Source organism: Platalea leucorodia (assembly GCF_965183815.1).
Source record: "Platalea leucorodia genome assembly, chromosome: 11".
Taxonomy (NCBI): domain Eukaryota; kingdom Metazoa; phylum Chordata; class Aves; order Pelecaniformes; family Threskiornithidae; genus Platalea; species Platalea leucorodia.
This window is the reverse complement of record NC_138833.1, coordinates 15,896,076-15,910,628: the sequence shown is the minus strand read 5'-3', so window position 1 is coordinate 15,910,628 and position 14,553 is coordinate 15,896,076.

Sequence of the window (14,553 nt, the reverse complement as noted above, 5' to 3'; positions counted from 1 at the left end):
TTTTGATACCATCTCTGTACACTCTTAATTTCGCACCATTGAGCATTAGGCTGCTGCTCAGCAATGGTTTTATAGAAAATACTTACCTGAAATTCGTAGAGTCTGGATGGAAGTTACAGTTTTCTAAAAGATGCATCACTCAGACAAATCCTGGACTTATCATTAGCCAGGAGATTAATGAGAAAAAGTCCTAAGCCACATCTCAGTAAGCAAAGTCAGACAGGAGGAAGTATTCCTGATTCTGAAGAGTCTTCTTTCTGTTACTTCGTGAAGATCTGTCTTTCCTTCTGATTAAATATTGCCTTAAACAACCACTGACAACTCAGCAGCAACCTGCTCTTTTTATTCCCTCCCTTCTTATCACTGTTCACCTCTTATTATTTTTATTCTAGAAACGTGAGAAAGAGAGTTCCTGTCTGATGGCTGAGATGTCCCCGCAGAGAGCCCTGAGGCACTACGAGAGGTTCTTTCAAAAGCTGCACGAGAAGTGCTAGAAGCCCTGCTGATGGGTGCTGGCAACCCAGCTGGTCGGAGACGTCTTTTACCCAACACTAGAGCTGGTTCTGACGGAATACTGCAAAGCTGCCACAGAGCACCACGAAGAGACAGCACAACATTAACATGAATGTTTTATATGTGTATTATCAGATATTTATGTCTTATTGCAGGTATTAACATATTTATTTTATTTATAGAGAGCTTTTGTATTTGTACAGAGTCATAATGTTCAAAGTGATAATGAATAAAAGAACTTAAAATTATTAATTCTATTGTGGGTTGTGTGCACTATAATAATTAGATTATATGTCAAGGCTTCAATAAAACTATGTGAATGAAATTTAAAAAATACAGATTAGAAGGCAGATCCATTAAGGTGCTCTCCTGCAGACATTCACAAAATTGTCAGAATCTTTATTTTCTGAAGGCAGGAGAAAAAAGCGAGAAAAGGCTACCTTTTAAATATGTGCATAATTAAGTTTGAAATTAGCGTGTTTTCCTGAAATTCTATGACATAATTGCAGTGTAGTATACCTGCATACTACGCATTCTTTATTTATTTAATACAGTTATTGTGACCACAGTTCATATTTATTTTAATATTACTCCAAATTTATTTTCAACCCATGTTATCTTCAAACTTTGGAGCAAAGAGTGAGGAATTTGTGTTTGTCGGCTCAGTGCCAAGCCAAAATGAGAGCTTGAGCAGTCTCTCAGGGGTTATTGCAGCAGAAATACGGTAATGATAATTGTAACAACAGAAATAACAGTATAGTGAAGGATGTCTAATTTAGGCTGGATTTGTTTTTTTTTTTTCCTCAGGATTGCCTTAAGCTATATTTTCATGAAATGAAGAATGTATTTGTGAGTTACTTTTCTTAAATAAAGATACTACATTTTTCTAGAATCTGAAGTGTCAGAGGAAAATGATACTTCTTTTGTTAATGTATGGAAGCATACACTGCTTTCCAAATGAAATGCAGTGGATCCGCTGAGCTGGCTTTTGGGGCATGAGGTAGTTTGCGGACCTGCCCAGCTAGGCATTGCATAAGTTTTAAGTCAAAGATACTTGGCATAGACGTATTTTTGGGAAGTCATAGACCCTCTCCAATGAAGTAAACCCCATGAATAAGTAATTGAGCATAATCGTATGAGGTTCAACAAGGCTCAGTGCCGGGTCCTGCACTTGGGTCACAACAACCCCATGCAATGCTGCAGGCGTGGGGAGGAGTGGCAGGAGAGCTGCCTGGTGGAAAAGGACCTGGGGGGGTTGGTTGGCAGCCGCCTGAACATGAGCCAGCAGAGTGCCCAGGTGGCCAAGACGGCCAACAGCATCCTGGCTTGTATCAGGAATAGTGTGGCCAGCAGGACCAGGGAGGTGATGGTGCCCCTGTACTCGGCACTGGTGAGGCCGCACCTCGAGTGCTGTGTTCAGTGTTGGGCCCCTCACTACAAGAAGGACATGGAGGTGCTGGAGCACATCCAGAGAAGGGCAACGAAGCTGGTGAAGGGTCTAGAGCACAAGTCTTATGAGGAGGGGCTGAGGGAGCTGGGGGTGTTCAGCCTGGAGAAGAGGAGGCTGAGGGGAGACCTTATTGCTCTCTACAACTGCCTGAAAGGAGGCTGTAGTGAGGTGGGGGTCGGTCTCTTGTCCCAAGTGACAAGCAATAGGACAAGAGAAAACAGCCTCAAGTTCCACCAGGGGAGGTTTAGATTGGATATTAGGAAAAATTTCTTCACCAAAAGGGTTGTCAAGCATTGGAACAGGGTGCCCAGGGCAGTGGTTGAGTCTCCATCCCTGGAGGTATTTAAAAGATGTGTGGATGTGGTGCTTAGGGACATGGTTTAGTGGTGGACTTGGCAGTGCTGGGTTAACGGTTGGTCTCGATAATCTTAAAGGTCTTTTCCAACCTAAATGATTCCATGATTCTGTGAGTCTATAATTATCTCCAAGGAACCAGAAGGTTTATGAAGATCGTAACAGATAGATAGACAAGATGTGACAAGTACAGAAATGAAAGGGTGCACAGCAAAGTGATTCCCCTCTTGGTGACTGAGAAAGGCCAGGATGAAACCAGACACTTATTAGCAGCGTGACAGTGGCTAATCCATTGGGCTGTGAAACTAATAAACCTTAGCCAGAATGAATAAATATAGCGGTAAAGAGGAAATGCAAAGGACACTGTCCCACAATGCCTGTGCCATTAGTCACTGCTGGAGGTTTAGCAAGAGCAAAACATTGAATTTTGAAAGAACTGAACATGAGAAGGTACCTCTCTAAACAGTGCTCCTCTGACGCAGCTCCTGAGAAGGCACTGTGCATCCTTGGAGGTGCAATAAGCTGGGAAACTTGACCCATCCAGAGGAGATATTACGTACTTGAACGAAAGCTTTCACAAGTGACTGTAAATGATACACGACTGCTAAAATTGATATGTGGCAGAGAGCATCAATTTTTTTCTTTTATTTTATGGTTCATTCCAGCTTTCTGCATAAAACTGAAAAACAGCGACAAAGTCAGTGTTTTACCACAATGTTTGCCGAAACAATATAATCTTAATTAAAACAAACAAAGAAACAAGCCTTTCAACCAACCATTGCTGAGTGACTGTAACGTTACTACAGGTCATCCTAAAAACTCACCTTTCCTTCCAAAGCATGCTAAAATATGTTAAAAGCATCAGCTATAAAGTGATGTAACTACGGGCGGGGACGATATCGCTCACCAATGGCAGGCTAAAACTCATGAGGCAAGCACAAGACAAATGCTACTGACTGCTTAAAAGACCACACTGGAGCTTAATTAACTAATTAAGCAGAAGAGAGCTCTAATTACAGCGTAGTGTCATGCAACCTTCCATAAGCTCAGCTCATACCTACAAGTGTATTCTTTCACTATTCCTTCACGTTCCCTTGCAGTGGGTCCATCCGTGCAGGGCAGAGCGCAGGGAAATCTGTTTTCTCTTTCCATTTTGCTCTTCTGGAAACGTTTTACTTCCTGCATTAATACAGGTTAACAGAGTTTGGAGCACCTGTAATTCTCATTTTTCATGCTATTTGCTTTTCAGGAATACTAGTGGCAGGATTATAAGACAATTTAGAGTCCTTGGGAGCATTTTAAAATACCCTGAGCTAGAGAAATGGATTTTCGGTGTGCAGAGGGACTCTGCTGCCGGCGTGGTGCATCATCCGTTTGCAATCTGGCCAATCCATTGAAAAGTCATTTCAGAAGAGAAGGAAAGGTGCTGTTCCAAACCAGACTCATCAAGACACGGGAATGAGGTTTTTAGGAGTCCTGGGAGGGAAAGGCTGTACACACAAGGGCAGAGGAAGTTAGGAGGCTGGCTGTGCAACCTTTCAAATTCAGGTTCAACATATACAATGCTGTTCACTGCTGCGAGTGAAGAGAAAAAGCCTTAAAGCTTTCATTTTCAAGATGTATAGGCATAAAAAAAAAAAATAAATCAAACTTGGGCAGAGCCTGGTCTTGGGAAGGTCTGTTACTGAATGCAGAGGGCACCCCGCACTGAGGCAGACTCCTGCAGAGCGTGATGTGTGGTGCGGGAACTGAAACCCAGCGCGTCGCTTCCACGATAAAAACCAGAAAACAAATAAACAAAAATATACTGAATTGTTTAAGCTGAAAGAACTATAATCACAGGTTGCTGAGCTGCTACTGGTTTCATTTTCTGGCCAGGGAAGCCAAAGGATTTTAGAAACCAGAAGAGATGTTAAAGCTGCCAGAAGGAATTGCTGAGATCCAAAGAGGTGAGCATCGTGGGATGCTCAGCAGTCACCACTGCTCCTCTGCCTCGTCACTTCAGGGGGTTACAGGACAACTGTTTAGATTTTTTTTTTTTAACTATTCTGGCTACCATTCCCACTGATATTTCCCATGATGCTGAAAAGCTTTCTAGTACAGCCTGGGCCAGCCAGTCATCATGCGTTTGCAAGCAGCAGATGACATTGGCACTTCCATTAGTTTTGGCTGAGTCCTGAGCAACAGCTGGCTCCTCTGGGTCATCTTCCTTTCCCTGGTTTTCCTCTTCTCTTCTGCCTTTTGTTTGCTCTAGAGGAAGCGCCCCACATTGTGCAACAGCTTGGTCAAGCTGGGCTTAGGGTGGCATCCAACAGTGTCCCACTGATGACAGCGTCTGGTGCTAGATAGGAACTGTGCTGCGTTCCTCGCCTACCTGAGCAACTTCTGCCCTGGCTCGCCTTTAAGAAGCAGCAATAGTGGACTGCAAATAAACAAGTCAAGGTCATCTGGCCAACGTTTTCTCTTTTCTTCCAGGTGTCTAACACCACCGAGGAGACTGGCAAACCAGGCATTTCTTGCTATGGATCACTGTGCAGAAAAAGCGAAAATCTGTGAAAACAAAAGCTGTGGTTAGTCCTTGCATTTAAAATCCTTTACGCTTTTGTGGTGTATTTGGTAATACTTACCTAATAAATTACATACATTAAGTAATTAATACATACTTAATAAACCTTACATACTAGGTTTAAACTAACCAGCCACAGCGTTGTTCCCAGCGTACCCCGATGCAGTCCGACTCTGCCTGGCAGGCTCCAATCTCTGCAAGCAGAGTTAAAACCTTTCTCCCCTGAAAAATTGGTCAGATATTGCGCATGTTGTTTCCAGAAAGCAGTCACTCCCACAGACCATTACAGAACTGTAAACAACATTCCTCCTAACAGCCTGTTTCCTAAGAAAAGATTTTACTCCATGTAATTTAGGTCAAGACTGTTTTTTACAAAATTTCTCAATTTCCCTGGCTTGGGACTGGCCTTTGAACAAGTACCAGAGCAGTTTCTGTGGCAGAGGTCCTCCAGGACCTGCACTATGGAGCAACACTACTTTGGGATGCTCTTACAGCAAGAACAAAGTCCAGGGGTTTATCTTTTATCTCCGCTGCATGAAACAGGATTTCTGCTCGCTGCTGGAGCATCCCAGCTTGGTTTTGCACATGTGTATGCACCTCACTGTGCCAGCCGCCCTAACAAGGGGCATGCACTGGTGGAAGGCAGCAAACAGCTACGTATTCATTCCCTAAATACAGTGAATATGACTCAAGACCTCCTGCTAGTAACTTGCTTTTTGCACTTACCTGGCTTTTCTCTGTTGCTGTCTGGAAGAGGGTAGAGTATAACTAACGGTAAAATGGTCTCTACAACCCCAGGAGACGGGTCAGTTTGGGGTCAGAAAATTTGCCAGGATAAGAGAAAACTCTGTTTCATCTGGATTGCTTTAATCTAAGCCCACAGCACAAAATATTGAAACATAACCACCGAGAGAAAGCATTTCAGAGCATTTCTGCAGGTTAGTAAAAGCATATTCGTACTGTAATAGAAACGATGGCAGGGAGCCCTCCTGGCCCCACCAAGTCACCTGCTCGTCTCTGGGTGCTGGGCTGGATCCAGCTCAGGAGGAGGCAAACCCTGCAGTCCTGAGCGGCACTGCTTTCCCAGGAGCGGAGAGAAGAGGTGGTCAGGAGGGGTTCCCACAAACCATGGTTGCAGCTTTTTATATGGCCAAATATGTGGCACTGGCTGCAGCTGAAATCCATACGGGACCACAGAGCATCTGCTCATGTGGGACATTGCAGCCACTTCAGAGATGCCCAAGAAACACTTATCTTTAACAAATGAGAGATAACATTTACTAAGGAGGTGAACTGATGAACTGTATTTTCCATGTGCAAGATTATGTTAGTCAAAAGCTGCCTATTTATTAAGGAGGATTTATAAAACAAGATATGGTCTCTAAAGCCCTACGATCTCCTCATACATCTAGCCTGCCCTTTCAGATAAGGGAGAAAAAGGACATAACACAGAGTCTGTCACAAATGTCACTCTGTCCTAGGGCTCCATTTACCCCCCCACATTCGTCCCATTTACCACTGAAACACCCCCACACCATTTCATAGAGTGTCCCCCCAACAGTGCCTGTGGGCTGCACATCCCGGCCAGCAGTGCTGGGGCACTAGAGGACACCCCTCAGATGCCCCTCGGACACCCCTCGGACCCCCCCTTGCTCTTGAAACCTCAGGACAGGAGGGGAGCGGGGGGAATCGCAGAGGACTCCCTACCCCATAGCACCCGTCGCGCTACCTGCACCCTGCAGCGCTGCTCCGCTGAGTCCTCCGCCTCCCCTGGCACCTGCCCCAGCAGAGGCGTGCCGCTGGCTTCAAGCAGCCATTGCCATCTTCAGGGGAAAGATGGTCTAGGAAACAAAGACTGTTCCCTGATTTTCAGAAATTTCCATTTTCTTGAGTCTGGCAGGCTAGAGAGGCACAAGCTACTGCGCTGTATCCATGCTGCATTACATACTCACACCAGTAAAGAAGCCTTATCTAAGCATCGTAACTTCATGTTTATCTAGATGAAGGAGCAAAACCAGCTACTGCAAACAGTTGCAGCTTCCAGCAAATGATGCCAGCAAACAGATATGAAGGTGATAGTAGCATACAACAGCTCAGTAGCTCCTCTGCGCCACTTTAGGTCTACCTTCTCTGGGCACCACAGTGTTTCAAGCTGCCATGGTTTCCGCAGGGGCTTCATGGCACTGCTACAGCCAGGGGATCAATCCTGCACTGAGGACCAGGCAGCAAGTGCTGAGCAGCTCCCACAGCCGCCCAGGTGCTGGCAATGCAACTAAGCCCCAAGCAAGTTCAGAAAAGCTCATGCTTAAGCAAGCTCAGCATTAGTCTCGCCCGTTACGGGCTTGGTGAGCACGCTGCAATGGCAGACTGACTTGCTCAATTCGTACAAGGCGTTCACCAAGTCTATCAGGCCTGTTAACGCAGGCCAGTACCCATGGGAATCGCCATTTCTTGATGCAGAGGAGCCCTTGCCCCGGGTGATGATCCCAGCTTGCAGCTCTGGCATCAGCAGCACCTTGCACAGCTTTTAGGATAGCTTTGTTTTCACGTTTGTAGAATCATCTGATTCCTTTTTCAATAATATTCCTAAATCAGCCATAACATGAACATTGCTTATCACACCCTGACTCCCACTGAAATACCTATTTCATTAGTATCAGAATTCATGAATTCACTAATTAATTACATTATTTATTCACTTCCATACTCCTGATCGTTGCAAATTCAAACTGAGTCACTTTGGATTAATCCAACAGTTTGGATTTCCATTTACTGCCTTTTTCTCCAGCCTCCAGAGTTTCTTCAGAAATATTTTCTTTCCTTATTCCTGTTCTTATTCCTATTCTTATTCCTATTCTTATTCCTATTCCTATTCTTATTCCTATTCCTATCCTTATCCTTATCCTTATCCTTATCCTTATCCTTATCCTTATCCTTATCCTTATCCTTATCCTTATCCTTATCCTTTTCTTATTCTTACCAATTCTGCCAGTGTTTGTGGTGCCTTCGCTCTGCCCATGCTCACAGATCAGACCAATTCTAGAGCTATAGGGATCAAAGGTATAGAGCATCAGGAAGGCCAGGACCTGTTGCTTTCATTCCCCTATTTTGTTCTTACATTGTCCTTCAGCTTCTTAAGCCTGCATTCACATGTAAGAAAAAATGAAACCATCTGAACAGTAACAAACCTGCGGCTGGAAGATGTGACTACAGTTTGTGTAGGGACACCAAGCCAGCTTAGAGAGAGAAACTAGCACTTGAGCAGTTCTGTTATCTCAAGAAGAAGAGGGAAAAAAAGAGGAAAAAAAGGAAATGAAATGCTCCTGCACTGCAACTTCTAAGGATTTTGGAGTATATCACTAGAAGACAAAGTGGTCGTACAATGGTGAAGAACCAGCCTTGTTCCTTTGGGAGCTAGCTAAAGTCCTGCTGAAAGACCAACTTGTGCTACTGATATGTGCAACAAAAATAGCCTATAAATCTTGGGAACTGGGAATTACCTCCTGATCACAAAAAAACCAAAATTTGCCAAGGGAAAAAACCCACACAGTTCATGCAAAGTTCTGGGACAGTGCTAGGATTTTGCAGAAGTGGTTGAAAATCTCCAATGCAGCAGAGCGGGGAAAGGGGAAGGGCTGAGACGTGAAATCTGTTGGTGGTTGTGCTGGAACAGGAGTGGAGACAGATGTGCTCTCTGCGGTGCGTGGCCCTGGCGCAGGGAGACCCGAGGCGGGGGGGACCATGGCAGCAGCAGGCGGCTCCATGGGCGATCCCTCGCAGATGGGACAGGAATCACTGTGGTACGGGATGGACCCACCGTCGGTCAAGGAAAAGGTGAAAAAGAGGGATTTCCCAACCAGTCTTGAGGTCCCACAGCAATTCAAAACCAAGTTGTCCATGGAGGTCTCTGGTGGTGGGGTCAAACCTCAGCCTGGCTGGCAAATACAGCCCAGGTGCCAGCCAAAGATGACTTTGCCTGAAAAATCAGTATGAGTTTGTGGGATACCAAAAGAAACAAGCTGTAAAACAGCAAAAACACAGCAGACCAAGAATGGGGCTTAATATTTTCAGCTGCATGACTCACAAATTCAGCCCGAAGGCAACTGGCAGGTTCTCTGATCTCAGGTTCTCAGATCTCCCAGCGATGCACTGGTGCAAAGTCCGTGTTCCTGCAAGGATACGATCCTCAGAGCTGTGTGATCAGAAAACTCTACAGATAAGCATACAGCGTGAAAAAAAAAAGAACTATTCCTGTTAGAGACGACAAACTGAGTATAGTGAAGCGGGCAGCAATCAGCTTGCAGGTTAGCTTCAGCTAAGCCACACAACCACTACTGACTTTTGACTTCCCCAATTCAAAGTATTAAGATATTGAGGCGCTTACTCATAACTGCTGTGGCATCGGGCTGCGAGCCACCGGGCCACGTGGAGTGGAGCCAGCAGATCTGCTCCTGCCCAGCAGAAATGGGGCTGGACCGCCTGCCCCGGTGGAGGTTGCCCTCGCAGGAACCCACAAGCAGAAAGCAAATGATAGGACTTTTTGAAAACTGACACTATTCTTTTTGAAAAGGAATTGAAAAGGGTTTTTTCTAGCTTCCAGGAAAGAGGAAAACACAAGTCGCTGAGTTGGTTAATTTGGCCAGATAACAAGCCGTAACGCCTTTAATGAATTAAGGTCTTAGATATGACCCTCACAAATCCGGTGGGCTTCCTTCTTGCCAGCTCCCAGCCAGCTCCCGGCCGGCGAGTGGGGCAGCGAGGGCACCACCGTCCCGGCACAAAATCAACTGCCTGGCCCCGACTGTGCCCACGGGGTCCGGGCTGACACGCTCGGGACATCCTGCATCCCTCCTTCCCCACCCAAAAGGAGCCACTTCGCTGTGCCCCATCCCCAGGGCCACCCTCCTGCTCCAGCACGTGCTCCAGGGCAGTGGCTTCTCCTGCTGTAAATTAATTAATTCTTACGGAACACCTGCATTTTGACAAAATTTTGCCGTAAGTATTGCATAAATGTTTCCATTTTCCCTTTCTAGGCAGTGGTCCACATAATTTCAATGGGGTTTTTGTTTGTTTTTTTTTTTTTTTTCTTACATCACATTCTTTTTCCTATTGCATATCAGAAGATCACACGCTGTTACCAGAGAAGCTGCAATTTCTAGAGAAGTGCCGTGGAGACAACAACTGCTTGGTCATGCTTTGGGTCATTCTATGTTTTACTGATTTGAAAATTGAAAGGCCACATCCTTATATCTTTATTACCTACTTCTGCGGAAATGCTGATTGGGTAAGGAGTGTGCCCCAAGGTTAAACACCAAATTTACTGTAATCTTTCTCTTCCAGAAAGTCTCAACAAGTGGCCTTTTTTCTATCAATCAGTTTCAAAAATCAACCTAATCTGTTTCCTTGTAGAGAGACCATAAAATGGTAGAGGACTGGTCCAGAAGCATTTACAGGTTCTCTGAGCACATCAGGAGGATGAAGACCCATCTCTACCTTCTTTTGCTGGCTGCAGGCATCTCTGCTGCTCCCCAGATGAGCAGCATGGCTGAATTACTGACATTATTACAGCAAATGTATGAGTCAATGACAAAGGACATTCAGGTAAGTTCAGTTTCCACTTTACTAATCTAAAATTTGATATACTGAATCCTCTTGTTCTTCAATATTTAACTTTTTTTGAAAGTCAAACAATCTATTTAAGTGACATTTTATTTTTGTTAGTGTTAATGAAGATGATATTTGAAAGGCTTAATTAATATATTATTTTTCAGAATCTGAGGATTGAAACTCCAGACAATATACATGTAAGTAAAACTCCCTTTTTAAAATAAAATTAACTCTTTCACAAATGTAGTCATTGGAAATTGAGATAGTTTAAAAATTGTTATCTGCTAAAATACTCTATTTGTATTTAAGAACAATGACTTTAAATGTAGCTATTATAAGATATAAAATATTATTAAATATATTAAATGTTATTGTAAGATATAAAACGTTATTAAAAACAATCAAATGTTGAGTCAAAGAAAAATATGCTGCGATATAAAAGTAGCCAAGGACAGTAAATACTCTCGTTCTATGTTTTTGTAAATCTCCTGCAGAACACACACACACACACAGATTTTCTGAATCAGCTTTTTAAACGAAGGACAGTTAAAGAGGAAAGAACAAACTCGTTCACATTTCTTGCTTGTCCATCTGCAAAAATACTTCATTTAGTCTGCTTTTATAAATGGCTTTCTATACCTTTACCATCAGTAAGGGGATTAAACAGTTGTATTACCACATCTTGTCTGAAGGATGGTGTTAATGCATCAAGAACAAGACACCAACTACCGTGTGTCCATGAACGAGGTCTGTCTTAAAGATCAAATTCCCCTTTATGCATTTGCTATCTTCTTTTGCATCTCCAATAAATTCCTCCTCTTCCCTCTCGGTGTAAAGGCTCTTCTCTTTGTGAGCTGACTTTGAACAACTTCCTCCTGATGCAGACGCTGCTAATGAGATCTTTTTTTCTGCTGTGCATCAACTGGAAACTTGGTTTCAACAAGAGATCACAGCCCAGCACAGAGCTCTTCAGTTGATATCATGGCCAGATTGCTATTTGTGGGAATGCTGAGTCATTAATTCATTCCAGGTGCAAAATAGTTCACATTTGTGCCATAAGCTAGCTAGTGGGGTTTTTTTGCTGGCAAATCCAGCACATTCCTTGTAAATTAGGTGTAAAGTTCCCAGCTCTGCCACTTCTTTAGAACCCATCTGGAAGAGCTCTCTTCCCAGGCTGGGGCTTGGGCTGGGTTTAACCCTGAGTTTTTAATAACGAAAACAGACTCAGAATCAGCGGTGCCGAACACCAACAGCTCGCTTGTTCCTTTCCCTGCTGAGGACCCCGGCAGCGGCACCGCAGCCCACCGCGCCGGTGCCCGGCTCTCCTCCGGGGAGAAGAGCTGCCTCGCTCTCACCTGTGCTTCGGATACAGAGATGACGGAGAATTTTCCAGTGTCTCTGTGTTTGTTGTTCGTCAGTGGCAGAAGCAAGCAGCTTCCCAAGCAAGGTTGTGGGAAAAAATGATCTTCCTCATCATGCAGCATCCAGGAATGACTAACAGAAGACCACACGTTTGTCAGGAACGTCATGGGCATGATGCTGGCCTTCAGCAGCTGCCTGCATTTCCTCCGGCCTTCGTTGATTAGTTTTTGCTGCATTTTTCATCACTTTCTTCTCCCATTACACTTCTCTCCCATCTGTTCCTGCCACTGATGGAAGCGTCCTCTTCTTCTTTCCTTCTCTGAGAGTTTAGCTGATCAAAACAACCCCACGCTGCAAGTGCAATCGTCATCGCTCTGCTCTGCTTCCGCCCCGTATCCGCTCTAGCCCTTCTGGCCACCTTGCCTAGACCATAAGGTCTCGGAGACAAATGCCAGGAACCGCTTTGTAGAAGAGGACCAGCGCACCCGGTGCTTGGCCACCCTCAGAATGGGCCAAGGCAAACGGGGCTGTGAGATGAGAGTGTGACCGTTGTCCCCATCTCTTCTGGCATGCAGATGTCAGCTGTCGCAGAGGTTAATGTTTGGAGTAGTTTTATTTCTCTCGTGTTCAGACAGTTCTAGCTTCTGGAGCAGAAAGCATCTCGCATCCCAACTGAAGACATAAACCAGAATTATCTGCTGACATGAGCAGATGTAAGAAATCAAACTGGTCTTCAGATGGCTGCAGAAGGGACAGGGCTAAGTCTTTAGATAATTATATGCCTCATCTGGACATTACGAAACATACACAAGCAGAAACTATCATCTGCCAGGTTTCTGTCTGCAGAGTAAATAAATGTGTACATCAGTTAAGCATGTTTGCCTAAGGCATTTGCAAATATAAGCCCAAAAGTCAGTAACAATTTATTTGCCACCCAGGCAGCTGGACGTAGCTCAAGATGATTTTTAATAAACTTATTGTAGTTCATGGTTACAAATACTTGTATCTCAGTTTTGCTGTTTCTTCCATCTTAGGATGTGAATTGTATCAACACAATCTTTGAAGGAACGGAACAGCTGAAAACTAATCCAGCTATGAAAAAATTCAATGTTTTTTTCCAAAAATTTGAAAGACTGAAGCAATCACTCACGCCAAGCCTGGCAAAAGAGGTAGGAATTTATCTCTTGTCTATCAGAGGTCATGCAGCAGAGATGTAATAAAATGTGATCCATAATTCATAACTAAGCCCTTATGTCTATGAGAGAGAATAATTTTTGTATTCATTTGTGTTGAGTACATGGAAGAGGAAATTCTGGCATTATTTCACATTTCTGCCCTTCCCTTGCTCTAGTCCTCAGCTTGACCCACCTCTAAAATAAGGATTCATATGTGTGATCAGCATATTTAAGGTTTAAGAAAAATCATATAATTTATAAAATTATTTCAAGATGAAAAAGCTCTACATAATGGTTAAATATTAAGTAATTTCATTTTCTTGATTAACTTTTCAGGGGAGATGTGATACAGAAAGAAGGAATGCAACAATATTCATAGAAAAGCTGATGACATTCATCCGAAAAGCATCAAAAAATGCAAGAGCATAGAGTTATAAGTTTCTAGAATTACTGTAAATTTAAATGAGCAGTAAAATGTTTATTTGTTAGAAGTACTCTTCCTTTGTGTTAAAATGTGGCAGAGCACATATTCCATTTCAGTGGAACTGTACTGGGTTGCGTTTGGCAGGTAATCTCTGAAAGTATGGACGGTGAAATGTCAGTCATATTTCTAGATGAAAATTTAAATGCTTGATAAAGCAAACAGTGCAGGGTATTATGGAAGGATCTGATTAGACATAAAACTTTTGGGTTTCTCATGAAAAGGTCAAGTTAATTTCTGAACAGTCACAGCAAGAATGAATACAGATGGATGCGAGCAAAAGCAGCTGGTTCACATTACGTGTCTTACCTAACCATTGCCTAGCCCTGGGGGTTTCGCACGCTGTGCCATAAACACTGAGTGATATATCAAGGTGTGATATGAATATATTTCCTTTGCCTTTCTTTAAGACCAGGATGGACCAGTGTCGGATGGGACAGCATGCACTCCGGCAATACAGGTCGGGGATCTATATCTTTTCAGGTTTAAGGTCGCATGTCTGCTGGCAAGTTTTGCTGGTATTGCATAATCTCAGCAGAATGGGTATTATCCTCAATATCATGTCTAGAAGAGCAAGAACCTGTGTACAGACCATTAAACCAGTACACAACTGATGCTACTGAAACAGGTGATTGAGCTCAGGGAACTGATATGGCTATACTGGGAAAATCTCAATGTTGTGGTATCTATCTACAGTAAAGAGGATTAATCAATATAATCATACGAGCAAAACTTTTCTAGTACAGACCTGGCTTTGCCACTGCTTTGAAGCCAGATGCAGATGAACTGCAAAAGTCATATTCACACAATATTCCACCTCTTAAGCTCTGCCTAAGCTTAAATATATATATGTATATCACTTATCAGCAAGGTGTACAAGAACATTGCGCTCCCGCGTAGAGGATCACCCTGCTTTGGTATGCTTAGCACTCTGCCCAAAATCTTTCACAAGCACTGAGAAACACATCCTGAGATTTTCCTCTACCTGCAGCTTTGGTAAATCAGTGTAAATTTGACAACTACAGATTTGTAACGATCTGGGCAT